The sequence below is a fragment of the Geospiza fortis genome, unplaced genomic scaffold, assembly GCF_000277835.1.
Source record: "Geospiza fortis unplaced genomic scaffold, GeoFor_1.0 scaffold195, whole genome shotgun sequence".
Classification (NCBI taxonomy): domain Eukaryota; kingdom Metazoa; phylum Chordata; class Aves; order Passeriformes; family Thraupidae; genus Geospiza; species Geospiza fortis.
The window spans coordinates 6,746,611-6,773,369 of NW_005054324.1; positions in this window are offsets into that span (position 1 = coordinate 6,746,611).

Sequence of the window (26,759 nt, forward strand, 5' to 3'; positions counted from 1 at the left end):
GAACAAGAGAAAAGCTATGAATTTCATCAATCTGGGCTTTTGTAAGATCTTTCTCTCAGGCCCTTACAACATCCTTTTCTGTAAATTGCAGAGAAATGTGTTTGATATGCGGGTAGTTTGGAGGCTAAGGAAATGGTTGGACAGTTTTGTCCAAAGGGTAGTGGCAGGCAAGAATTGTTAGTAACATCCCTGTTTATGGTACTCATATATTTACCTCAGACAGTGCTTCTCATTTATATTTGCCATTGGCCAAATATCAGTATAGCTCCCTGTGCAGCAAGCTGGCTTTCTGGATCTGGTATGTAAGCATCTGTCTCTCCCTGTCGGAGCAGCTGTATGGATTCCACCACACGTCAGGATTCTTGTAAGTTATGGATTACAACAATAAACCTAGAACCCCTTTGCAGTTATAGCCCTAAGTCACTTGTTCAAAGTCATGCCAAATTTGTAGCAGAGCAAGAAATGTGATCCATATTGCAATACCCAAAATACTCTATTCATGAAGAGTCCATCCTCTTGTCCTCTTACTAAACTTTTTCCCCAAACAAGCAGTAAGATGAAACAAAATTGTACAATGCTCTTTGGCACATAGTTTGATTCTTGGGATGTCCTGCACAGGGCCAGGAGTTGGATTCAGTGATCCTGATAGGTCGCTTCCAACTCAGCATGTTTATGGTTCTATGATAAAATCCTTAGGCTATTTTTTCCACAACTTTAAAAAAGAAGAGGGGTTTACTGAGGATGCGTGGATTGTTGAATTATCAGATAAAAAATTCCAGGCAACTGAAATATCACAAAGGCAAATATTTGGGCTGTTGATTAGCATCCATTTTTATTGATTTTCTTTTAATATTTTTATTCCTGTCAGGAAAAGTTTTTTACTAACTGTAATTCCAAGAATAATTGCAGTGTGGAGGCAGAGAGATGCTGGACAAGTCCAGTGCTGTTCAAAACTTGTTTTAACTTTTGGCAAAATAACAGCTATATTAACATTAATGAGGGGCTTGCCTACTGATTTACTTCTTGAGGGTTTTGCCTTGCAAACTGTAGCTGTTTATATGAAGAACTCCAAGATGTATTTCCATTGATTTTTCTCAGAACCAGGTGAGAATCACAGGAGTGATTCACAGGAGTGAATCTTGCCTACCTCTGTAACTTCCCAAAGAGTGACTTAGTCCACTTTGCATAGATCAGCAATACAGCCTTGATATCTTCAGGCTCCTCTTCTCCAGGCTAAACAGGCCAAGTGACCTCAGGCACCCCTTGTATGGCTTCCACTCAAGGCTCTTTACCACATCTGTAGCCCTCTGGACACTCCCTAATATATCTCATGTTGTGATCCAAGACTGCATTGACTCTGGCACAGAGTAGAGTGGGACAGTCACCTCCTTTGACCAGCTGGCAATTCTGTGCTTAATCCAGCATGGTGAAAAACACAGTCTTTTCTCTCACAATTTTTAAAGTGTCTTGTTTGCAAAAGTCTATGTGCAATATTTGTTTGATTTCTTCCATCATGCACATTTATGAATATCCATACAAACATATTCATATGTAAATCTCACTTACCGCTTTAAATTTTCTTCAGGTTGTCCTGTTGTTGTTTGTTGTAGATTGTTTGTTTTTCTCTTTTTATTGTCTTTTAATCCAAGAAATAATAAACCACAGTGGACATAGAGTTTCCTTATCTCTCACATTTCTTAAACAGGGCAACCTGCTAATTTTTTTCTTCATAAATAAATGATTAAATAAGGGTGAAAATTAAAAACTAAGTAAAGTAAAAGCCCTGTGACAAATCTGGAGCATCCAAAGTTGGCACATCATTATTCAGGCCATTGTTAAGCCCTGCATCTATACCAGTGTGCTGTAGCTTGCCAATCTGAGAAAAAACAGTGATAGTGCTGAACAACACCAAGGGCCCACTGTCTTAGTCCCCTTATTTCCTTACGTTCCTTTAATAACTGAACTGCTCAAAGATCACAGGCCACTGCAAAACAAGCACACATTAACAGAAAGGGATATAACCTATGCCAATATAATTTTAATTCAAACAATTTAATACCTGTCCCTCGGAGTCCAATCCTAATGCTCAGTCAGACAATGAAAAGCATCACAGTTGGCTCAGACTCATATGAAAACAGGCAGATTGATTGGTCCTGCTGTCCTGTCTATGTTAGCAATCATGCTTCTCTGGCCCCATTTCTCATGCATGTGAAATATAAATAGTTTAGAGGGACACTTTATAGAGAAAATCTGTGGCTCTCAGTAAATACAGCTAGGGTGAACGGACCATTTCTGCATTTCCTCTGGTTAGGTATTAGGTTTGGTATGTGTTAATTGAGAATATAGCTGCAATTGTCGCCTCAGAACTTTGGTTGAAAGAGAATAACTTTTGTGCGCTGTAATATGAGGGTACCAGTTGTATAGAAATAGATAAATAGTTAACACTAGTGAAATATAACATTGCACGTTAAGAGAACATAAGGTCATATATGACAAATAAATTACTTCCCCCAGGAAGTATATTCGATTATTTTTCTGTGAACTGAAGTGTTACAGATGGTAAAAGTGTAAAAGAAGGGGTTTGGATTGATAAGACCATATCTTAAGCATTAACTGAAGTATTTATATTGGACTTCACTATGGAAATGGCACTTTCTAAAATTGAACTTAACTTTGTTGTCCTAATGGCATCTTTTAAAGTTTGAAGTGTTAAATGTAGAACAATTTGTTAAATGAAGTATACAATGTTACTATGACTACGTGGTATTCATTCAAAAGTTTCAAGAAACTCAGATATGATAATATGGAGTTAATGTATGAAGGATTACTTAATGTTGTCTCAGTGTCAAAAGGACAGAAGAAACAAGATACTTTGAATTTTTTTTTTAATTTCCTTTTAGAAAAATATAGAAAACTGCAGACTTTGATCTCCATAATGTGACAATTAACAAGCAAGAAAAAATGTTAGGAGGCTCAGGTGAAGCATATAATAGGGAAGAGTGAGTTTACCTTTTTTAGAAAGAGTAGTGATTGCTATTACACAAGTAGTTTATTCATTCTCTTCAATTCAGCATAAAAGAGACATACAGTAAGTGTCATTTTTGGGTACAATGGGGTATTCTGCTCAGGTTTTTTTGCTACTCCCAGGCTTTTCACAAATCCCGTCTCACGGCTGCTAGGCCTATACACTGGTCTGGGGTACCCCTGCCTGTCTAGGGGATCTCTAATGGCCTTGGTTGCATTTATATGAGTGCATCTAGCCTTTACTGCTCAGGAGAAATTCAAGTAAAATGAGGCAGAGATTCAATATAAGGTGGGGAAGGCAGAGCAGGACAATCCATTCCCTTCAAAACATTTTTTGACTTTTTGACACAATACACCACCCACTTAATTTTTAAACTGAGCAATATGGTGCAATTTAAGAGATATTTTTGAGGATTGATTAGTGTCATTGTACCTCCCTGTACCTCCGGAATTGGTATGGTGACACAGAGTAAAGCAAGGATGATTTAGAAGAAAAGGAGTGTGGAACCTTAGTCACAAATCCTGTGAGCGTTATTTGGTCTACAGGATGGCTAAGAAAACAAGTCTATGAACATTATTTTTGAAGATATGGAGGCTGATAATCAAATAGTTGATTGCAAATCATCCTCTCTTGAAACCTGTATTCATTCTATCTTTAAAAATAGGGATAGTAAAAGTATTGTTTACACCATATTTTAGAAAGAAAATTCAAACCATATATTCATATGACAAAAAAGAGGAGGATATTTATGGACTCATAGCCCTTTAAATATTACACTATGTCACATCTCAGAAGTGTAAGGCACACCATTGAGTAATTTCACAACAGCAGTGCTCCAATGAGCTTTCAGACAGATTTCCATATCTTAACACAACTCTATTTCCTTTATATAAATTGGTGAACTGAACTAGCTGCTACTAAATAAAATTAAAATCCAGCTATTTTTCTTAGAGAAACATTTGGGAGTTACTAATTGTTCATTCTTGAAATAGTCAGGCTTTGAGCATATATGTATGCCCATGTGTTAGTGGCAACCATTAATTATACTTGTCCTTTTTACTTTGTCAGAAAAGAGAAAATTAAACCCAAGGGTGACCAAGGACTTTATTCTCCAGTTGTATATGTCATATAGTCATTTTAAACTCTGCAAGGTTAAAGGGGTTTCTGATAGTGTTTTAAACTAATTTTGCATTATATTATATTGCTTCATCTGAATGCAAAAGAGAGACAGCCCTTAGCACCTTAGCATGCTTGTGTTTTTCCTCTGCTGTTCTTTTTTTTTTTTTTTCTTTTTTGTAATGTGTGGAACTTAAAAGGAGCTTGTGAAGCTTTTACTTTTTTCTTACGATGCCAAATCTGATGGAATGAAAGCAACACCATATGCAAACTAATGAAAAAATTTGGGGGATAATTTCCTCAGGTATGAACTGTCTGACCTCAGGAACCTGACAGATATCGCTGCAGAATTATTAACAGTCACTCAGGCCTCCAGGTGGAATTAAGGAGGCAAGAATGGCCACGCATTTCAATCTGTGCAGTTAACCTACTTAGATTAGAATCTATTATTTATGGTGATTATCAACCACTGCAGCTCTTGTAAATGGCAGTAGGTCAGTGCTTTGATAATAATTAAGGTATTCATTATAGGATAAAAGCGGAGGTCAGCTTCACTTCTGTCTTATGAAACAGAATTGAACATAAGGAATTACAAGACTGAAGAAATTATTGTCAGAAAGAAGCAACATAAATTTCTTTTTCATCTTCTTTATTCTGAAGCTGTGTTTTCACAGCTTTCTATATTCATGGTAGCAGTAAAACTAAAAGGTCCCTAATGCCTTCTTTTAAGGAGTTCATTAGAAAGCTGTTAGTGAAGTTTTGTGTATTTTTATTACTACTGCACTCTGGAATGAGACACACAATACCTACAGGAGTCTGAAAAATGGGAGGAAATCATGCATGCAAAGCATATAAACTTTGCACTGTTTTCTGTCTTTTTTTATTGAGCTGCATGATAAAACCCCTTGTTGTTTGAGCATATACACTACTTTATTCTTTAATAATGCAACTTAAATGTCATAGATACCTTACAAAGCTTATGTTTATAAAATTTATTAGACAGTGATATGGTAAATGACTCTTAGGGGATTTGGATATTGCTGAACATTGGAAAAACCATAGGAAGGACTAGCAGATTTTCTGCTATTTACCTACTGAACTAAATCAACCTGAAGAAATACCATATTTAGCAATTAAAAAGAAGAGGGGAAATGTTTGCTTTTTACTGCATAAAATGTCTGTTAGGAGTCATAAGTCTTCTTAATGTTGTAAAAAACCATCAAATTTTAATAGAATTAATTTTAGCCAGTGACAGTGTCCATTTTTCATAAGATCTAGACATCAAAAGATACTCCTGCATATACATCAGAGAAGTATAAAGACCTGCCAGTCCAGTAAAAGTACATACTCTTTATAAATATTAATGTTAAGAAGGAAGAAAATTGTATCATATACATATGTTTAATTCTTTCTTTATTCTCGGATATAAGAATTGTACTGGTTTGAGAGACAAATTTTTTAATTTGGACAAAATTGTGAGTATGAGAGTCACAGGTCAGTTTATCCCATATGTAAAAACGTATTTAGCTTCCCCACCTGAGCACCAACATCCTTCTCAGATTTCTAGTGGTATGGAACTGTGGAAAATAAGAGCTAACAACTTGCTTTTCTTCACAAACCTAGAGGAATGGACTGAAGATTGAGCAGAGAAGAATGGAGAATGGACAAAATCTCCACAGAATTACCTTGCACATACCTCTGGGAAGATGAAAGTCATTTTGATCAAGTTCCTCTGCCAGAATAAAATTATTGACATTTTGAAAAACTGTTCCTTTCATGAGATGTAAAATGGCCTCCTCCATCTGTATTTTGTTTCAATGTCCTCTAAAGATTAGAAGCCTTTTGTTGCTATCTGGGCACACATATTCCATGTAAAGACAAGAACTTACTGAGTGTATAGCCACCCATTAAAAAATTCAGGAAATATCTTCAAAATGAATCCAAATATATCTTATTTTTATTTGTTTTCCAAAATTTCAATAATTATTTTGGATAAAATTCCTGCCTTCCTTTCCTAAGAAAACTCAACATATTTTGTAGCAGATGGCTTTAGGACTGCACTGCAATTTAAAGAAAGGGAAAAGGAAAAGAGATAAACTGTTAGATTTTTTAATTTGAAAATGTAGACAGAAAATGTAGATAGAAAATACAGAGGGAAGATGAAAATAGCTTCCTCAAAATGTTTGAATAAGCATTAAAATCTTTTTGTACAGACCAAAGTTTCCATTAAATTTATAATATTTTCAAGTTGATGTTGTGGTTGTGATTTCCAGTAATGCTATGTGACTTCTAAATGAATTCTTTTACAGATTCTGATTTGGCATTAACAGAAAATGCTCATTCACTCTCCATGAAGTATCAGATTCTGAAAATTGCTAAAATAAATAGGTTGGCATGGTGAATGAAGATAGACAAGCATTAACAGTATCCTTAAATTTAAATGCTGTTCCCAGGAATTTTCATATAGTCTTAAGTCACCTTTCATTTTAAAGGGAGTTGTTATAATTATTTTTTCCAACAAAATAGTATTGGAGAAAGGCAAGCTCAAAAAGCAACTCATGACTATCCCTCCTAAACATCATGGGATGGTTTCCTTATACTTTCTCTTTACAGATCTTAAAAGGATTCTTATTTAAGTAATTAATCAGACAACATTTGATTTCAATCTTCCACTTGTTCATAGTTAGATTAAAAAATTGGTCATTTGGTACTAAAATTATTTTATAAGGCATCTAACACCTTATATGAAATAAACAGAAAGGATGGGAATGGTCTACTGTTTTTCTTTCCCAAAACTTTCTATTGCATTACATTCTTTTTATTTTATTTCCCAAGCCTTCTCTTTGCCAGTCTGTAGAGTCAAAAATCTTCCAGCTTCTCCATGTAGCTAGGATCCTCCAGTCCCTTAATCATCTTCACAGCCCTTCTGAACTTGTTCCAGTCCGTCCATGTCTCTCTTGTACGTGTGAGCCCGACACTGGACGCAGCATCTCAGACATGTCTCACAAGCACTGAGTCAAGGAGAAGAATCATCTCCCCTGACGTTAGCAATGCTCTGCCTAGCAGAGCTCAGGAGCATGGGGGTCTCTTTTATTATTGCCTTTGCCCTATTTGATCTCTTTCCGTAATGTTTTCAGTTTCACCCAGGCACCTTCCCATTCTGTTGCTTCTCTTCCCTGTATCCTTTTTTTCTTCTGTTACCTTTCTACTTCAGCACTTCTCCTGCTTTTGTATTTCTACGGAACCCTCAGTGCAAAGAAAAATGGAAGTATATTCTTCTGTTGATTTTGGCTCAAGCACTGTATTTAGGAGCCACAGACTGTTAGTCAGTTTTCTCTTTCCCCTGCTCTGCCTGGTCTGGAACCTGGAAAGAGGCTCACGTGGTGCTGTATGTGACAACCCAACTCAGTGCCTACAGCAGAGGAGTTCTGTGCCAAGCTCGGTCTCCCTCATATCCAAATTTAAGGACATTGGAGTCATTACACTTTTACATTTACGCCAAAATGAATCAGCCAATTAGTCACATTTTGTTTAGAGTGCAATTCAAATTAGTCTTCACTGAAGTCACCAGAATAGTGTTGTGTTGCAACTGCCAGTATGCAGTGTTCATGAGTCATGCTAGAAATGTTATGAAATAAGCTAAAAATTACGCTTTTTAAAATAGTATATGTAGAGATTTATTTAGTTTTGTTATTTTTTGTTTTCTTCACGACTCCTAAACCTTCATTTTCATGTTTTCTTAAATTTATCTCTGAGGACTAAACCCAGACTATTTTTAATTTAAAATCATAGACTCTGTTATATTCAAGTAGCTGCAGTGTCCAGTTTTTCAAAGGGTATCTGATTATCATGAGGTTTGGTAATTTTGCCACAAGACTTTATTCCTATGAGTACTCTGACAGTCTAAAAGCAAAGGATAAAACCAGTACTTATTAAATCTCTAGTAGCCCATATTTCTTTTTCTGTATTGTTTTACTGAACATGTATTTTGCTGTCCTCAACTTTGGCCATGTTACTATAAGAGTAGAATACTGGCATGCATTTTTATGTCAAACCCAAAACAGACCCAGCATGAAATATAAGGAATGAAAATCAACTATTTTTGTTAACCATCCATGCTAGCAGCAGTGAAACATTAGAAATGTTCAGAAATGCCAGTTGCTTCATTTGATCCTCCTTCTGACAGGAACTCCATGTGAAAATATGAATCTTTACTGGATATGACTAATTTTGTAAAAGAAGTGATTTATTGGTTTCCTGACTGCATCAAAGTTCCACAAAGTTATTTGCTACCTAAAGGTTATCTACTTCATTGAGAAGTAGATGCCCAAACATTTTTTTTAATTGTGGTTCTGCATTTTCTCCCACTCTGTTTGTTCCTTCAATGGTGAAGTAAAAACCATTACTTACTTCAACAATTTCTAATAAAAATCTGTTGAAAATATGTTGAAATCTTCATAGCCCTGTCTTGTAACTAATAAGAATGATCCTAATGGTTTCAAGGTATTTAACCTCAGATGCCTGGAAAACAATAAGAAGATTTAATGTATAAAATAATTATTCTGTTTCGTTTTTTAACCAATACAGTCTCTGATCATGTTATCCTGATTCCTAAGATTTACACTGAGCACAGGAAAAGGGAAAAAGGTGAACAAAGCAACACTCCTACACAAATGAAATAGAAGGAGAGAATCTTTTGTCACTTAGCAAATTGAGCACTGAAGTGTGGTCACTGGGTCAAAGTCAGCTCTTGAGAAAAATCAATACCATTTACTTCCCAGGGTTTTCTCTTCTTCATCAGTCCCTAGTCTCCAATGGCAGCCAAAATCCAAGTCTGTGCTGACTCTTCACTATGAGGAATACCCAGATACAAAAGAAAATGTTGACATTTCTTCTGTTTAACCTGACAAATCATCATTCAAACTGTGTAGCCAAATAATGAAAATCAGAGAATGACAAGTGAAAGCTCTAGACAGTGCATGATCTCACCTATACAATTAGAGGGAAAACAGTCTCTAGTCCCTTTTTTTTTTTTTCACTCTAAAGCAAATTTTGTAAGAAATTATCTTGTAGAAGTTTTATTTGAACTTTGGTGTTTGTAAAAACTTATATTGTCTTGCCAATCAAGAACTACTGGGAAAAACCTAAATCAGCAAATTCAGGAAAAAATGAAGTTCAAGATGAAATAAAAAAATATTCAATGTCGTCGTTTGAAAGTGTTCTGAGGTATATATATACCCTTAGATTCTCCTTGTAGTAAATCATGTCTTATTCATGCAAGATTTTCAAAATTATTCTAGTGATACCTGGAGCTAGACAATGGGAATGGTTACATCGCTATGCAGAAAGATAAAGGAAATACCTTCTAAGTAGGTTGCTTGAATATTGAGGCTATGCACACATACTAAAGAGGACTCCACTATATATTTATTCTCTCAACCCACCCCACACTGATGAGGAAACAGAAAGAGAAGGGGAGAGGATCAACAGAACCAACAATCCTGTCTATAACCCATTAGTTATTGACTCTGAGATGGTACATGAGAACTGATAGTTTAAAGATGTTTGAAGCACCCAGAGCATATGACAAGACATGGCATGAGCCAGATTCTCTTTCGTGACCAAAACTGATTTGTCATTTGGTCTGTGAGAATAATGGCAATAATATACTCACAGCAGAGTGTATTTCTGACTCAGTCAGGTTCCACACATCCTCTCTTTCCCAAAGGTATACTACTGTAGCTACCATACTAGAATTCCATTACTATTAAATTTCTCTGGGATTAGTTTAAGAATCTAAGTTACAAGAAAAAATGTAATACATAACTAGTCATAACTAAAGGACAGGTCACAAGTTGTTAATTTTCAAAGTCTCCAGCCTAACTGCAGGCTGCTGTGATGTCACAGGACATCTATATTGCCCACTGGATGTAGCTTGTGCACTTCCATTAAAACAGGGCAATTCTTCAATATCCTATGTGGGTAGATAATGCAATAATACATATAATATGCTTATAAAAAAAGATATCTCATGAGAAATCTAAAAAAGACAGTATGTTTTCAAAGCTTACTAATTGATTAAGTAGGATCTTCACAGATATTATAAAAATGTAAAACCAGAAGAGAAATCTATGTACTTGTGTTTGCAATTGCATCTGCTTTTATTTTTTTATTACTACTTTGGTGACATATTAAAAGAACCTGATTCTATTTCTTTCTTTTACATTCACAACTGTCTTTATTCACAGAATGTAAAGCAGGAATATTGGAGGTGTAGTGCTTGTTTGAACACACCAAAAGCTGCGTTCAAACTGATTCCCTGTATTGTTAACTGTGCAGATCACTTTTGTTTGCGAAACTGAAGAGGCTGAGTGGGGAACAGGGTTGTGCAGGCACATTCCAAGCAGTGTCACTAAGAGAGTAATTTCTTCTTGGACTCATCTACAGCAAGGAATAAGCCTCAGAGCTGCCAGTGGAAAAGCAAAAGCTGATCCTTCAGTCTTTGGAATTTCATTTTTATTAGAGAAAACAATATTAAAAAAAAAAGAGAAAAAAAAGACTATAAAGAAATTTCAAATTGATGCCTAAATAATTCTAATATAAATGCAACTGATGTGAATTGCAAAGAAGACCTCACAAACTTGTGATTATAATTTGAGGAAGGAAGTGAGAAAGGCATGACATTAATGCCTGTTTTTTTTTTAGTTATTTGATTTATAGTACTGAATACTGGAATAAAAGGCCAAAATGTACATCAGAAAGGTATCATGCAGTGAGAATGAATGAAGGGGAAGCAAGAATACTTCTCCTTTGGAAAGGACATAAAGAAAGTAATATATTTTTGTATAAAATGATTAAATTTAACAGTAAGAATCTGGCTAAATTGGTGCAGGTTTTCCACATACACAGACAAGTTACAGGAGGGGAGTCTTCTCTGGGTTTAAAACACTGTTGATAAAAGAATAAATTCTTGAATATGGAAGTCCCTTACTTGATATGCTAACAGTATCATTATCGGTAAATGTTGGCTAAAAATTAACTACAGCAACAACTGAAAGGAAGCTTAATCAAATAATTTTGTCCAAGAGTAAAACCATAAATCAGAAAGTCAAAAAATAGATGCTGAGAGTTTAGTTGACATGTGAAAGAATAGATTTATCTCTTGCTGAGCATCTGCAAGTGCTTGTATCTTTATACAATGGCTATTTTGATCATATAAGAAGTTTTTGTTCTCAGAGACTCTGCTGTAAAGTTGTCTCTTCAGCTGCTAAGATGAAAATGTCATTTTCAAAATGTGGCAGATCTTACTTATGCCTGTGTAAAGGCAGTTACATTTTGATTTTCTTATTAAAAAAAATAATAAAAAAGAAAATTTTGCTAAAAAAATCTGCATTAAATTTTCACCAATCCCTCAAGATGTTTCTGCTATGTCATCTTAGGTTACAGGACAAGACTTATTTTCTCATCAATAGGAGTCATTTGAGTAAGAGATTCATTTAATTAATTTTAAGTGTCTCTGGTGTAGAAATATGTGACGAATTATGCACTTTAGTTCTCTTCAATAGTCAGAGAAAATTATATAAATATAGTCAATGGAGTCTTTTCCACAAAGGATTTTTTTAAAATATTATAATAAATGCCACAATTAAGCACAAAATTATTTCTTTCCAACCTCTAGAAAGATAGCTGAGGTCTACTTTTTCAGTTTTAGACAACAGTTGCCATTAAAATCTCATAATGTATTTTTATTAATAATGCTTGTAACTATCTAAAGTAATTTAAAAACTAATTAAAATACTAATTTTTATGTTCTCATAATATCTGCTTTTATTGTGATATACCTTCTTCTTCAACTAATTAAGTTTTACCTTAGTTTGCTCAAGAGATTTTTAAAATAATCATATCCAGGTTTCATTCACAGCTTTCTGTAGTATGTTTTATATGTCTCAGTGTTATCTCAGGAGAATACAATGGGAAGAAGGAAGTAATGTTTTCTATTTCTGTTTTGCAACAAGACTGCACTACAACAAATTAGATGTGGTGGGAACTGAGACATCCAATAGAAGAATGGTTTATGATACCTCCTGGTTTATGATACTACCTGGGAAGAACTCTTTGTCAAAAAGGAAAAATCTGAAAGAAGGAGTTATATGAAGGGAAGTGAAAGACTAATAATTATAGAAATTATATTCCAGAAAGCAGAGGGCTGAGTGACAAGAGCAAGGTCAAAGGTCATAAATGATATTCGTGAAGAGACTTGGAGACAGACCAGAAGAATTGGATGTGAATTGCACATGAATCAACAGGCAGGAGGTAATTTGGGTATCATAAATGTTCTGTGACAAAAGATTCAATTTACACTCAGAAAAGTATGTATCTCAATTCATATGTAGTTTTAGGTTGCTTTTTTTGAGGTCGTGTAAAATGTTATTTTCAGACAGATGGTTTCATATTTCCATGAAAGACATTATTTCAGGAGTACTCTGAGGATAGCACATTGCTCCTCATTAAAAGAGACATTTCACCATAATGACAAACATGCTTTTCTTGTATGGCCTCTGTGGGAAGTTATAGCAAGCATTAGCTAATGTTCAATAAAACCAGAGATTGTAAAAGGAAATTCTTAAGATAGACATGTACCTTGTAGCTCAGCAAATGTGGAGTTGCTATTGCTGTTGCTTGTAACAGGTCACAGACTGTGTGCTAAGCTAACAGAACAAGCATCAAGTCCTGTCAGGCTTTGTCAGGACTTCTTTTGGCCTGTCTAGAAATTTGTTTCAGCTTGTTACAGCATTACCTAATACCCAGAGAACTGCTGTGTGTGCTGTTTTGGCTTTTTCTTTGCTTTGCACAATTGTGCAGTGTAAAAATTTTTGCTATATATATGTAGACTTCTAGCTAATGGACACTAATATCAAGTGATCTTTCTGTGTAGAATGAACTGTCTTTGACCCCAGAATAATATGCAGCTGTGGGTGAGTTGAAAGGGGAGAGCAGGCATAGGGTGATGTCAAAGGCTTTGAGGCACAGGCACAGATTGATACCAGAGGCCCATGATTGTAAACACTTCACCAGTGGTCAATTCCAGGTCATCAAAAGAATAAACCCATGTGTCAGGTATACGTACCTTTAGAGGTAACAAAGAAAATAACGTACAAATATACAATAAATTTAAAATACATCTTAGAAAGTAAAGTTGCATGTAAAACTAATTTGCAGACAATAAAGAAGAAGAAGAAGGGGTAGAACAAGTCAATTGACAGAAGAAACTGACTCCAAACAGAATTTAAAGAGAAAGAAACAACCAGCATCAGCACCATACCGCTCCAAGCAAAGATACAGACACCTACACCTGCAGTTTGTCCCCTGCATGAAGCCATTGGCCTCACAATAGTGAGTGTAGCTTCTGAGACACACACACAGAGACTGGAAAGTGTGTGTATGCACCATTTTAATGATATAGAATTTGAACCATCTTATCATCATTATAGCTGTTCTAACAGCCATGTTTTATTAAACAGTTAATACTTTAGTTAGACTAAGAGTATATGATTGGCTTTGTACATATATGGCGCTCTTATTTTGGCCATAATGCTTTTGAATACCACAAATTGATGGGAATACAATCAGTTCTTTCTGTAAACTGGATACAAAAAACTGGTAGCATATATTAATTGTAATTCTTACCAGTAGTTCAACTTTGTAAAACTGTAAATGCCATACAACAAAGCCCACAGTTATTTGTTTGCTAAAAGAATCTAATCTTTTCCGGTTTTATTTAAACCTCAAATTTTGATTTGTTTTATAACTGTGAATCATTTACTTAATCATGATCTTAAAGCATTGGATCTGTCCAGGAAAAGCTAAATACAGACATATATTTTCTGTTTAATTTGTTTTTACCAATAAGGTAAAACCAAGGTGCATATATATAGAGTATATATATAGGGTATACCAATAAAACTTGGAATATTTCTACAGTAGTTGGAAAGCTTTCGCTCCTATGACACTCACCAAGGAAAACTTTTACACTGGATGAACAAATTAGTTTAATGGTAAGAGATGGACAAGTCTTTTTGCACTTTCTATGCTCTCCTATTACACTGTCCATTTGCAAAAGGTGTGTGATGGAGTATGATATGGACGTTTATAAATTAAGAAGTGCCAGAGAAAAGGTAGTTTGAAAGTAATTATTTGTTATTTCTTACAATACAGAATCTTGGTCCTCTTCTCAAATTTCATATTTCACTGTCTAATTAAATTGTACTACTCATTTAAACACTGAATGAGAAATAAAACAATTTACATCAGTTCTAAAAGCAATTTGATTAATTAATTAGGAAAAAATCTGTCAAGAACTCTCCACTTCTAAAATATAATTTTTGACTCATTAATACACTTGTAATACACATCAACAGCAGAAATACATTTTCAGGAAAGACTGACAAAACCTTTGTATATTTGCTCCATTCTTCTTGAGTTTGGCCTCAGATATGGTGATATCAGACATAGATATTTTTAAAAAATTGCTCCTCCATTTAACTTTCCCTATAGCATATTGTAAGACAAAGTTTACTTTGAAAACATCAAGTGTTGTTACATTCCTCAGTACATTGTGTTTGTCACACATAGATTTGAAATAGCTTTGTTATGCATAATTTACTTATCATTCCAATTATGGCACACCATTACTAGTAAAATTTATTATTGAAAAGGACCATCAACAAAATAACCTCAGAAATTATTACTTTATTTATTTCTTTATTTTTGTTTGATGGGTCTGAGATTTGCATTATTGATTTTAAAATTTAATTGTTTTTCATCTGTTTCTGTAAAAATAAATCTATTAAGCATTCAAGTTGTGTTGCCTGTGTGTTGTCTAGTTTTTGAACATGTTCACTGTTTATAAATTTTGACAGATTGGAAGAGGTCTGACAAATGTTAAGTTTTTAAAAATTTTATAATGTTAGGTAACTCTGTTGCTAACTCCAATGAGGAAGGTGTCTTGAGAACTTACTCTTTATTAGATACAAGAATTTACAAGGCAGCCAGAGGTACTCAATTTTTTAAATGCTTGAAAAGCTTTGATCCAAGTTCCTGACTTATTTACCAGAGAACACAACCAACCAGCTAAAAGGCCAGACTTTTTCACCTTAAACTGCTTTCCTTGCTTCAGATGAGTGTCGCAACCCTTTATTGTCTCTCCACTACTTCCGGCTCTCCAGTCTTTCAGGATACTGATTCAAGTTTACGTGGCAATTTCGGTGAGTTTTTTTGTCCTCCCTTTGAAAACTTCAACATTTCAAGACTTGTAAAGATCTCTTGTCAGTCATTGAAGAAAAAAGAAAAGGAATAATTATCAAGATCAATATTTTCTTCTTCCTTTCGCTAAAGAAAAGCAAAACAACATACTGTAGCAGCAATCTACATAGTTTTGTTGGTATATTGGTATTTGGTTGTCACCCCAAATACTTTATAATCCTGTGGGGATATTCAGTCATCATTTTGCAAAGTTATTTTCTTTATTCTGTTTTCAATTAAATGGTTTTACCAGTGTAGGGCAAGCATAACTCACACCAACCCACAAGTCCATTCAAATTGTTCATACACCTGCTTATATTGGATTATTTTTTGAACAGATCATTTTCATACTTGCATGCTATATTTCCATTTATTTTTGAAAGAAAATATATTTCTTCCCAGGTTAGGCAGTGGAACATCTGATGAGGCAAAATATTGTTGTTTACACCTTGGATAGTCAGTTCCTCTAAAGTGATGGGAAAGTCTCAGAACAATCTATGTGACTTCCAGGGCTGTGAGTCCCTTGAGCTTAAGCATCTTCCTCCAACTTGGGATGGAAATCTTTCAATTTAATTAGTTATCCTATGGCTATTTCTCTATAAACTCTCCTCTGCTAAATCCCTCCTGACATCTACAAACAAAACCTCACTGCCTTGGAATGAACCAAAACTGATTCCCTGTGACTGATCTCACCAATAAGCTTGTTGTTAACAAAGGCCTTTAGATCTGACAGCGGGTCTGTGCCATGGGGCCTGAGGGTAAGTGCCGTTCCCAGGTCAGGGTCCTCTGCAGTCTGCAGATGCTTCAACTAGCACTGTCTGTTTAATTAATTTCAGTCTGCTTCACCTATTTAAGCTTTTCACTTGCCTGCTGTTTTCCCTATCAATAAATATAAGTAACAGATTATAAAAAGATAAATTCTGTATAGAGCGGGATGAATCATTTATGCTAACATGATTATCCCTTTCCATCATTAAACTTAAAGTTTTGTATGCAGCATATCAAACAAATTATTTGAGTATATTGTATTCCTGATATACTTGAGGTGTTCATATATAAGCAATACACATGTTTGTAAAAATATGTTACGGTATCTCCCGCTTTATACACACGGCCAAGAAAATATATTAGGATATACCCATTTAAATACATACAGCCCTTATGACTAGATAGTTAAAATTTTTCCTAAATTCATTTAAGCATGATACAAAATTCAGCTTATCAGAATTTGTTAAAATCTATTTGCATTAGAAATATTTCCTGTGCCAGGTAGACCTGGAATGCCGTTTTGCTAAAATGCTACATAAGCAGGTAAGTCTATTAATTTTAGTATTGTTGTGTTGGTGGAGCTATACTGGCCTACTATACCAGCAAAGCATTTGAGTGCAAATCCCAACCTTACACAAAGTGTGTTTTTCTAGGATACTTGAACTACCATTTCCAAATCCATACTAGTACTAGAACTTTAGCCTTCAGCATCAGTAGTCCTGTCTATATAACAGTCCTATAAGTAGAGCCTTGGTTTTCTAAAATGTGATGAACAGGAATATAGCAACCTGTCACCACTGGAAATGAAGGTCTTGAACCAAACAGCTCTCTGTCCTTGGGTGAACTTCTCTGTCATCTGGGAGAAGAGTGTGGTCTTAGTTCACTCAAAGAGCTGATTTAACTCAGAAACTGGTTCATTTCCTGCCTGGTCAGTTAAACAGCCCAGGGAGACTGGGAAGTGCACTACAGATGGCACAAGGGAGGAAGGGAATCTGTAGGATCACAAGAAGAGGCAGAGAACGAGAGGTAAAGAGGGACAAGAGAGTAAAATTGTCCTTTCTCAATGTAGTGGATGATGAGACCAACACAGCTGAATACAGAAGGACAACTCAGGTATTTTGAATGATCATAGCCCAGCAAGTGGATACAGGAGACACAGAAGGGTATTGAAGAGTGACAGTGACCAGAAGAGCTGGTGACCTTAATTAGGTGAAGCAATATTGGCCAATTTTGAATAAGCCCATTTTGCATTACCTTTTGTTTGACTTAAAAAATGCAAACAAATTAATGGTAGTTATGATAGCCCATTAGCCTTTTTGAGAGGATAATGCTGCTTCCTTTGTCATGGAACTTATAGTCACTAAATTCTCATCAACAGTCTTCTGAATATAATGAAATAGTGTAGAAAATAACAGGAAAAGTGATGGTGCTGCTAAAATATCAAAGCATGGGAAGTTATTAAACTACTTTTCATTACTTCCTCACAATGTTGCAAGATGTGGGGAAACTATGCAGCTTTCTGTGAATTTCTGCTTTCTGTGTTAGAATAGTGATGTTCATTGAGTATGAGGTAGGACACAGCTCTTGAAATGACACCCAAGGCTAAAGATAGGAAGAAATTCTGAGTAAATGGGTCTGTGACTAAGGGAGTCTGACAGCTTTTTTTTCCCACTCAAGGCGTAAAAACTTTCCAGACAGGGACATGTTTTCTAACTCTGAGTTTACTAGAATAAGTTTTTTTTCCTCAAAAAAAAAAAAAAAAAAAAAAAAAAAAAAAAAAAAAAAAAAAATCAAGTTAAAACATTTCTCTAGTAACTGTGATAAATTTTGGTCCTATAAGTGAAGAAAAACACATATGAGCAACCTCATGTTCTTCTTTTGTCTCTGAATAACAGAACATTAGCTTCTTTCAGTTTTTACCTGCAAAAAGGAGAAAATTGACTTTAAGGTCCAGAATAAAAAAGCCATAGTTTCTAAATGTTGGTAACACCTTTTAGTTAGAAATTGTGCCACACCAAAAGTGTGACACATCTTAGGAACCTCAGTAAAGAAAAAAGTATAGCTTTAAAATAAGTGCTGAAACTTAGCTCTAAACCAGTTTTGCTCTAATGATAAGCAGTTCAAATTATCAATTTTAATTTTCATTTAATAACTTTTATTTAATAGCACTTTGGCAGAAAAAGAATATTTTAATTAACTTTCTTGTTAATACTAACCAATATTTCCAGCATGCATGGATCATCCTGTTCTCATAACTTTTCACTGTTTCTAAGCCTGAAGCAGGTGACAAGCACTGCAGAAATAGCTAGTTATAGAAAGCAAAATGCTCTCCAGCAGTCTTACTTTTTTCAGCTGTTGGCTGTATAAGCACCATTTTACTCTAATTTGTCAGAGCAACAGAAGAATCCCAATTATCCAAGTGATTGAAAGAATGTGCAATAGACTACATTGTTATTTGCATATTCTAAGTAAACCTACTGTCATATTTCTACAAAAAGTTCTTTCAAATTAATAAAACATCATAGTATGACAGGTACATTCATCTACATTTGATGGGTAGTGAGGAGATGACAAGCAGCAGTGAAATAGTTAAAAATGTTGTCATTTAAATTAAACTTCAAAGTTAAGTCCCCCAATTAAGATGAGTGGAAGATGTCTAGAAATATTTTAGTGATATTTTTTCAATCTTTACTAATTGCCATAAAGACAAAAGTACAGGCATTTACATTATTAAGGCTTTCTTTTCACCTAAATGTAATTAAAATTAATAACCAAGCTTTGAATCTTGGAATACAGCATGAGGAAAAGTTTAAGGACACCTTTTTTTCCAGTAATAGCTTCCTGCGGTCCAGTAAAATATTTTGCCATGAAAACCTTCCAAGCTCTCCGCCACTTATGTGTGACTCTTGAAAGGTTTATATTTGAGTAAACACCCACAACATTTCAGCTAGGGAAAAATAAGCACATAGTACAAGAGATAAAGAATGTTGTTCCAGTTCCTCCATATGGGGCCTCTGCAGTGCAGTCTGTATGCGACTCTCACAAGATGTCTCAGAAATTCACACAGCTGGTGCGGAATTTGGCAGCTTGCTAGCTGCGTGGTACATATTTCTGGGAATGTCTGACATTTCTCACTGCCTCCTGAATTGGTACAGGGGGCTGCATGAGGTCCTGACTTTCAAAGCCTGTTGTGCCCTGACACTGACTGGCATGGGAGGCAGCTGTTCCCCAGGAGCACTGGGAGGTTCCTCAGCCGTGTCCAGCTTGCGCATTTGGAAGCTAAACCTTTGCTTACAGCAGAGGTTAAGAAGCTGGTAGCTTGTATTTGGTCTGGTTTTGCTTTTTCTGAGGTGTGTGTTAGACTGGTAGGAAGCCAAAAGAATGAAATATAATTTGAATTCTGAATTCTGTATTCATGAGCACTCTAAAGGCAGGCCCTTACTGAATGCAGAGGCTGAGAACCAGCATGCACTTCTCTGTTCTCACCAGAGACATATTTAGCTCACTCTGGAGAGGAATCTAGATCCAAATTAACATTTACACAGTCATATGACTCTAAAAAGTGTTATTAACAATGTGGCAGTACAGACAAATTGCAATAGCTTTAGCTCTCCTGCAGATCTAAGTTGCTCCAGAGGCCTGAATGAAATACAGTGCAAGAGAGAAATGATGCAAATTTGTATAGCTATGCCTGGATGAAAGTGTGAGATGAAGGCCACATGGAAGCACTAAAAAGAGAAGCATCAGTAGTTGCACTACAGCAAGGAGTACTGTCTTCAATAAATGTCTATGCATGCAAAGTAAAAACTCTGAAAACAAAGGGCTTGTATCTGAAATACAGTCTCAAAATGAACACCTGGCATTAAGCCTATTCAGTAAAAGATTCACTTTGTATCTTAAGAATATCTGCATTTTATCTATCTCACTTTGACCATCCAAGTGGGATTTGCTGTATGGTAGCCATCAAAGTTGTTTAAACCATCAATGGAGAAAGATAGCCACTTTAACCTGGGCAGGGTCTCCTCAGAGGAGACAAAGCCTCCTTTGGAGGTATTATCATTCTCCATATGCAGAAAAGAGCCTGAATGGCCATCTTACATCAGAAGCTTTGCAGCTAGGTAGCTGGATCTGGCTGAGCTGAATCCCACACTCAGCTCATGCAGTTCCACTCCCTCAGCGTTCTACATGGTTCAGTAGAAGCTATAGAAGCTACAGCTGTGGATTTATTTATCTATTCTTCAACATTGGTGATATCTTGACTAAATATGACTTTGCAGAGGGTCTATTGACTAAAGATGAGTCAAAGGGGAGGAGATTTAAATTTTTACTGGCATTCTACCAAAGAAAATCTGCTATCTTCTCTTTCCACAGCACCAAACTTGGAGGTGTATATCTGATTCACATCAACTTTCTGAATGACTCAGGACTCATCCTAAAATCACAAGATATTCCTCATGCAGAACCCTTTTCTAAAAATAATGTTGCACCTTTTTCTTCCTCCTCCACTATCAGTGGTGAAAGATCTTTTTATCTTAATCCTTTTTTGTCTGCACTTTATTTAAGAGGTAGTCTGTAAAGCTTTCAGCTTTTCTCCATGCTGAAACTGGAACAAATTTTTCATGTTGGCTGTACTCATTGTTCTCTTTCTCCTACTAAGTAAAAGTACTGGCTCGCAAAAGTAAACTGTTGCATTATCATCTAGCTTTTTCATCTATCTCTGTTTCTCTTATTAAAACAAGACTTTATTTATGCTATATTTTATTGTATTCTCTGTATGACTCTTCAGAGTTATACAAGGCTTAGAGGATTACAAATTTTATTGTACTTTTGTTTATTTATTTCTATATTTTTTATCTGCTGCTCCATTTAGCAGCTGCACCATTTAGCATTTAGGTCCAGTTAGCATGCTCAAGTTTAAAACAGAATGTCATATTTACTTAAATTGCTATTAGAGGACCTTTTAGGCATCATTTTCAAATTGTTCTGTCAGGTTCTGTCAATTACTTAGATATCTTCATTGCAGAAACAGTATTTCCTCATCAAAATTTTTCTGTTATATTTTCTTCCATTATAATTGGAAATTTTTTCTCTGCCAAGCATTATTAGTTTTAGCAAAAGACTTTGCTTTGTTTCCTTCAATTTGCCATTGCGACAACTTGTTTTCCCACTATTCTATTTTTCTCTTTAATTTTGTGTGTTGAAGATTAAAAAAAAATAGAGTTAATATTTTATTCTTTCCCTTTAAGAACGTAATGCCAGGGTTAAGTGCTATGATAATTTATTGCCTTTTTTTTCATCCTTTTAAACCTGTTAAGAGAAGGACATATGTCCAGTGGTTAAGCAGCAGCAATTACAGGTGAGAAATTGGCAATTCAGTGTCTCTCTGGCATGGAGTTTCCAAGTAGACACAAGCAGGCTGCATCAGCATTACATGAATGATGGACTAATAGAGTCATACATGAAAGGTAGATAAAGAACAAAAAATAGGCCAATTTATTTCAAGTGGAGATACCCATTGCATTTATATTTGCATATAACATCATAAAAAGAGTCTGTCCATGACTCAGTAAGATAAAATTGCATGGAGTTATTTGAAAAAATTTCATTTGCTCTTTCTATGAAATTTCCATGTTCCCTAAGAGACACTTTTTTCACAAGGAATATATGAAATAAAGAGATAGGCATATTTTGACACTGCTAGTTGCTATGCATTGAAGTGGAGTTTTTCATCTTCTTCCCTTAATTCCTGGAGAATAAAAAAATATTTACTCTTGTTATCAGTCTGAAGTGGTCTCTGCCATGTAAAGCTAATTTCATAAGTGCTTCTATTGAGGACATTTTCTGCTCTTAACCAGAAAAAAATGAAAGCATTTTAGTATGAGTGTACTATCTTATTTCATTCTTCTTCTCCTTGTTCTTCTCTAGAGATTTAGACTATAAGGTTCATAGGGATAGTTAGCTCATATCATCTGACTCCTATATGTGCCCATCAACCCCCGGATTCCTCCCAGCAGCATTATTGACTGAAGTACATCTTGCCTAATTTAGGCCATGCCTCATTCAAAGTAACCTCTTTCTGCCTCATCATAACACAAATTCCTGGACAGAAAAGTTCTTTAACTCTCAATTTTTTCAGCAATTCACCCAATTTTGCGACATTCTTTTAAAATGTGCATACTATATCTCTGCCTTGTGTCATATACTTATCACACTGACAAAGGAAGTTCTGCAGAAAAGATTCATTTCACTTAATTCAGACATCCACTCCACAGACACCTACAACTGAGGTTATCAGGATCCCTTTTCAGACAACTCAAAGAAACAGGCACTTTCAAGGCATGCAGCCTTTAGCCTGTTTTAAATGCCTATGTTAGACAAGATGAATCATACTTCACTGATAGGCTGCAGAACTTTTTCGGACTTTGGATGTTTTCTACTCATTACCACTCTGTTTATGCACTGCAAGTGTATTACCTTTTTTATCCACTACTACTAATGAGGGCTCTTATTGAGTTGCTTAACTAATGTGTCTCCTAAATTCTTACAGAATCATGCATTTCTGATATTTTTTTTCCATTTCTATAGTAATTGCTAAGTTCCTTGTGCCAAAATGCATTCAGTGATTTTTTTTTTTTGTGCTACAGTGGAGGCAGGAAATCTTAAACTTGTCTTTGGCCAGGTCAAAGCAGCAGGAAAAGTTATTTTAACAGAGAACTGCTGCTTTTCTCCCATTAAGTACCTAGTTTCTCAAAAATAAGTTGAGCCATCTTGTTTAGATTTTTTTTGTTCAATGTTTTTTTTAATAAAATAATCTTTGCATAGAACAGCCTAAAATACATACAAGCTAAATTTTGGAAGCTTCAGAACTAAGAAATTACTAGAATGATTGAGACATAAGTATAAATTAAACAAACTTCCATTGTCTCTTCCAACCCTATAAATATGCAATTTTATTCATTTTTTAATTTTTTTTTTATAACTCAATATTTTTTATAACTCAAGCTTTTTAGATTTTCAGCACAAAAATTTTAGAAACATTCTTGGAGAATGAAGAGCACCGATGGAGAGCAATGGGGTTGCATTGATGAAGAGCAGTGGGGTTGCTGAATGCTTGCACATCTTCAAGAATATTCTGGACAAGCCCATGAAAGCAAAATAAGTCATGTTGTTTATAATGACTCTGTCTTATGTCATCAAGAGATTATTGAACCACCAATTACCAGAAACAGGAAAATTAGTCAGAAAAATGCTACTATGTATTGTGCCTGCTCTGATATTTTCTTCTAAACCTCTACATACAGGCACAATCAAGTGTTGTGTTTGATGAAACTTGCAGTCCCGGCAGTCTTCAGAAAACCAACATAAAACTTCAGAATTCTATACACAATATGCTTTAAAACAGAATACAGAATTTTATAACATGATTGTGCCATTGCATTTTCAATGAATGGTTTTAAGAAATTGTGAACGATTAGGTAGAAAATCTACCATAAGTATCTTGGTAGCTTTATTGTGTCTTATTGTGACTGAGGTGATTTTCTAAACGTTTATCATAAGGATTGTGTTGTAATCTGCAGCCATAGTTCCATAAGTCCATTATGCTGATAAATTGCATTAGTTAAAGTAATGTACAACAGAAATAAATTAGAAAAATCAAAGAGATAGTAGAAAGCTCTGCAGAAAGATTTGATATAGAATTTAAATGGCTGCTGAAGCTGTTAACATTCAAATTGGAAAAGGAGAGAAAGCCAACATCTATTTATGAAATAGGACAACAATGAACTTTATCATTGTATATATAGATATTGAAATCCCCTACATTAGATAAACTGTTTTGAATGTGTTTGTTATAACTCCAAGTATTTTAAGTTGTGAAAAGTATGATACATGGAAAAAAGCATGGTACAATGTTTGATACTGAGACCCTGTGTTGCATCTGCATGCATGATATGATAGTAAAAATGTCCATATTAGATGACGAGGGTGGGTGAATCAGTCTATGCAAATGGAGCAGCACACTTGTATATAAATGCAGATTCAAGACAAAAATAGTCTAAGGACAAGAAGAGATAATTAATGTAGCATTCTTCTCCTGTGTGAATCTCTTATAGGTCATGATTATTTTGCTAAAATTGTGTAATCAGGAGCTCTGACTGGGTAATCTGGCATCTCCAAATTCTGAAATTGCTGCCCAAAGACTGTTTGATATGCCATAATCAGCAAGTGTTGTCTTTCCGTTCCAAGCATTATGAAAGGAAACCATTGCTTCATCCTCTACCATAAACTCTTCATACCTACTACTTTGCTGTCCAATGGATAATTTTTACAGTTACTCATTTGTGGAAACTCTAAATATTTTAGATATAATTAAACAGCTTAAGAATGTCTTTATTCAGAGAGAAAGCCTTATTATTATTGCAAACCTTATTAAAATATACGCAAATAAATATATCATTATGATTATAAGTATAAAAGAGGTTAAAGGCATACGTGGTATGTGGAAATCAGATAATTATCTTTCACTGACATTCAGTGAGAACTGCATGCTTAACTCTGGTTCATGTCACTGCACCGAGCTGATATTGAGGGCAGTCACGAGGAAAAACTTTCTGATGATACAGACAGTGAAACACTGCAAAAGCCTGCAGGACTGCTGGAGCAGACTGCTGCCCTTCATTGTTGGAAGTTGCACAAACATCTGTCTCCATTGATCTAGGATGATCCTGAATTGAGACATAAGGATAAAATAAACAAACTTCCATTGTCTCTTCCAACCCTATAAATCTGCAATTTTATTCCTTGAAATATTTTTTTTATAACTCAAGCTTTTTAGATTGAGGGTTGAGGAAGAAACTTATATTGAAGTAAAGATAACACGTGGCAAAACTTATAAACAAGAATTATTATACAGAACAAGGTATAGAAGAAAGGAATACTAACACTGAAATTTGTTGAAATAGTTCAGTATGTCAATGATCAGTAGAATTATTTTAGATTTTGATAAAATAGTAGAGTATTACTTAGCTTATGGCTATATCACCTTATACTAAATATGGGGCGATACCTCTTCAGATATTCAGTTGTCCCAAATGAACGAGTGTTTCAATTAAATGAATCTGAATGAAATATCAGAAAGTGTTTTAACTGAAATTAAACACATTGAGAGAAATTCTTATAATACAACTATATTATAAAAGTAAAAATCTGTAAATAGACTTTCTTTTGTTGTGAATAGTGAATTAAAATGACATTATTGTATTGAATTAAATGATATTTTTGTTACAGGTTTCTACTGAGAACATTGAATATTCTGTTGAATATTTCCTGCTATATTATCTTTGTTGAAAGCTGTGATAATCAAAGATATTTATATCACATTTTTCTTCACTAGAGGAGATGGATGGTTACCAAAACATTTTTGCAGCTATCTTTAATTTCTGAAATACGTAAGAGCAGCCATATTTATATGAGTTTCAATTTAATAACCTGGATAACAGCAACAATAATAATTGCTTTATAACACTATCACTATCATGGCAGCTATATGACTATCACCGCAGTGGGTGCCTGTAGAGTTCATATTAACCACATGGGATCCGGGAAACTGAATTTCCCTTCTGATCATCAGATTAATGAAGTAAGAAATTTGATGAAAACAGATGAGCTCATCAGTGATGGAAACAGAATTGGCTTGAACATTTAGAAATATAACGCCACACACCATTTTTGCTGTCTGTTATGATGGAGTCAAGTTTATGAACTAAATGTACTCAATGGACTTCCACAGGGATAGTCCATAGACTATGGAAATTATATTTGTGTGTATCAAAAGTCAGGAAAGGTGGTGAGAATTGGGAAGTGTGGAACCTGACACGACATAAATGACATGGAATAAGGGATGGATACTGTCCTGGTTTCATCTGGGACATAGTTAATTTTCTTCATAGTAGCTGGCAAAGTGCTGTGTTTTGAATTCAGTATGATAATAATGTTGATAACAGATGGATATTTTGTCTGTTGCTGAGTGGTGATGACCCTAAGTCAACAGGGTCTATCAGTGTCTTATGTTCTGTCAGTGAGCAGGCACACAAGAGCCTGGGAGAGAGCATGGCCAGGACAGCTGACCCAAACTGGCCAAAGGAATATTCCACACCACAGGCTACCATGCCCAGTGTATAAACTGGGTGTGGAGTTTGCTGTGAGGGACTGATCATTGCTGGGGATCAGTCAGCAGATGATGAGCAAATGTATTGTACATCACTTGCTTCTTGGGTTTTATTCCTCTCTCCCTTTCCTTTTCTGTTATTATTGATATTAGTAGTTGTATTTTTATATTTTATTTTGTTTCAATTATTAAACTTTTCATACCTTAACCCAAGCTTTTTTACTTTTTTCTTATCCTTCTCCCCAGTCCACCAGGGACAGGGTTGGAAGAGTGAGTAAGTGGCTGAGTGATACTTAGTTGCTGGCTGGGGTTAAACCATGACACCTGGATGACTCAAAAATGATGTCCTTTTAAATTTATAAAGGATTAGTAAAGAGAGATTCA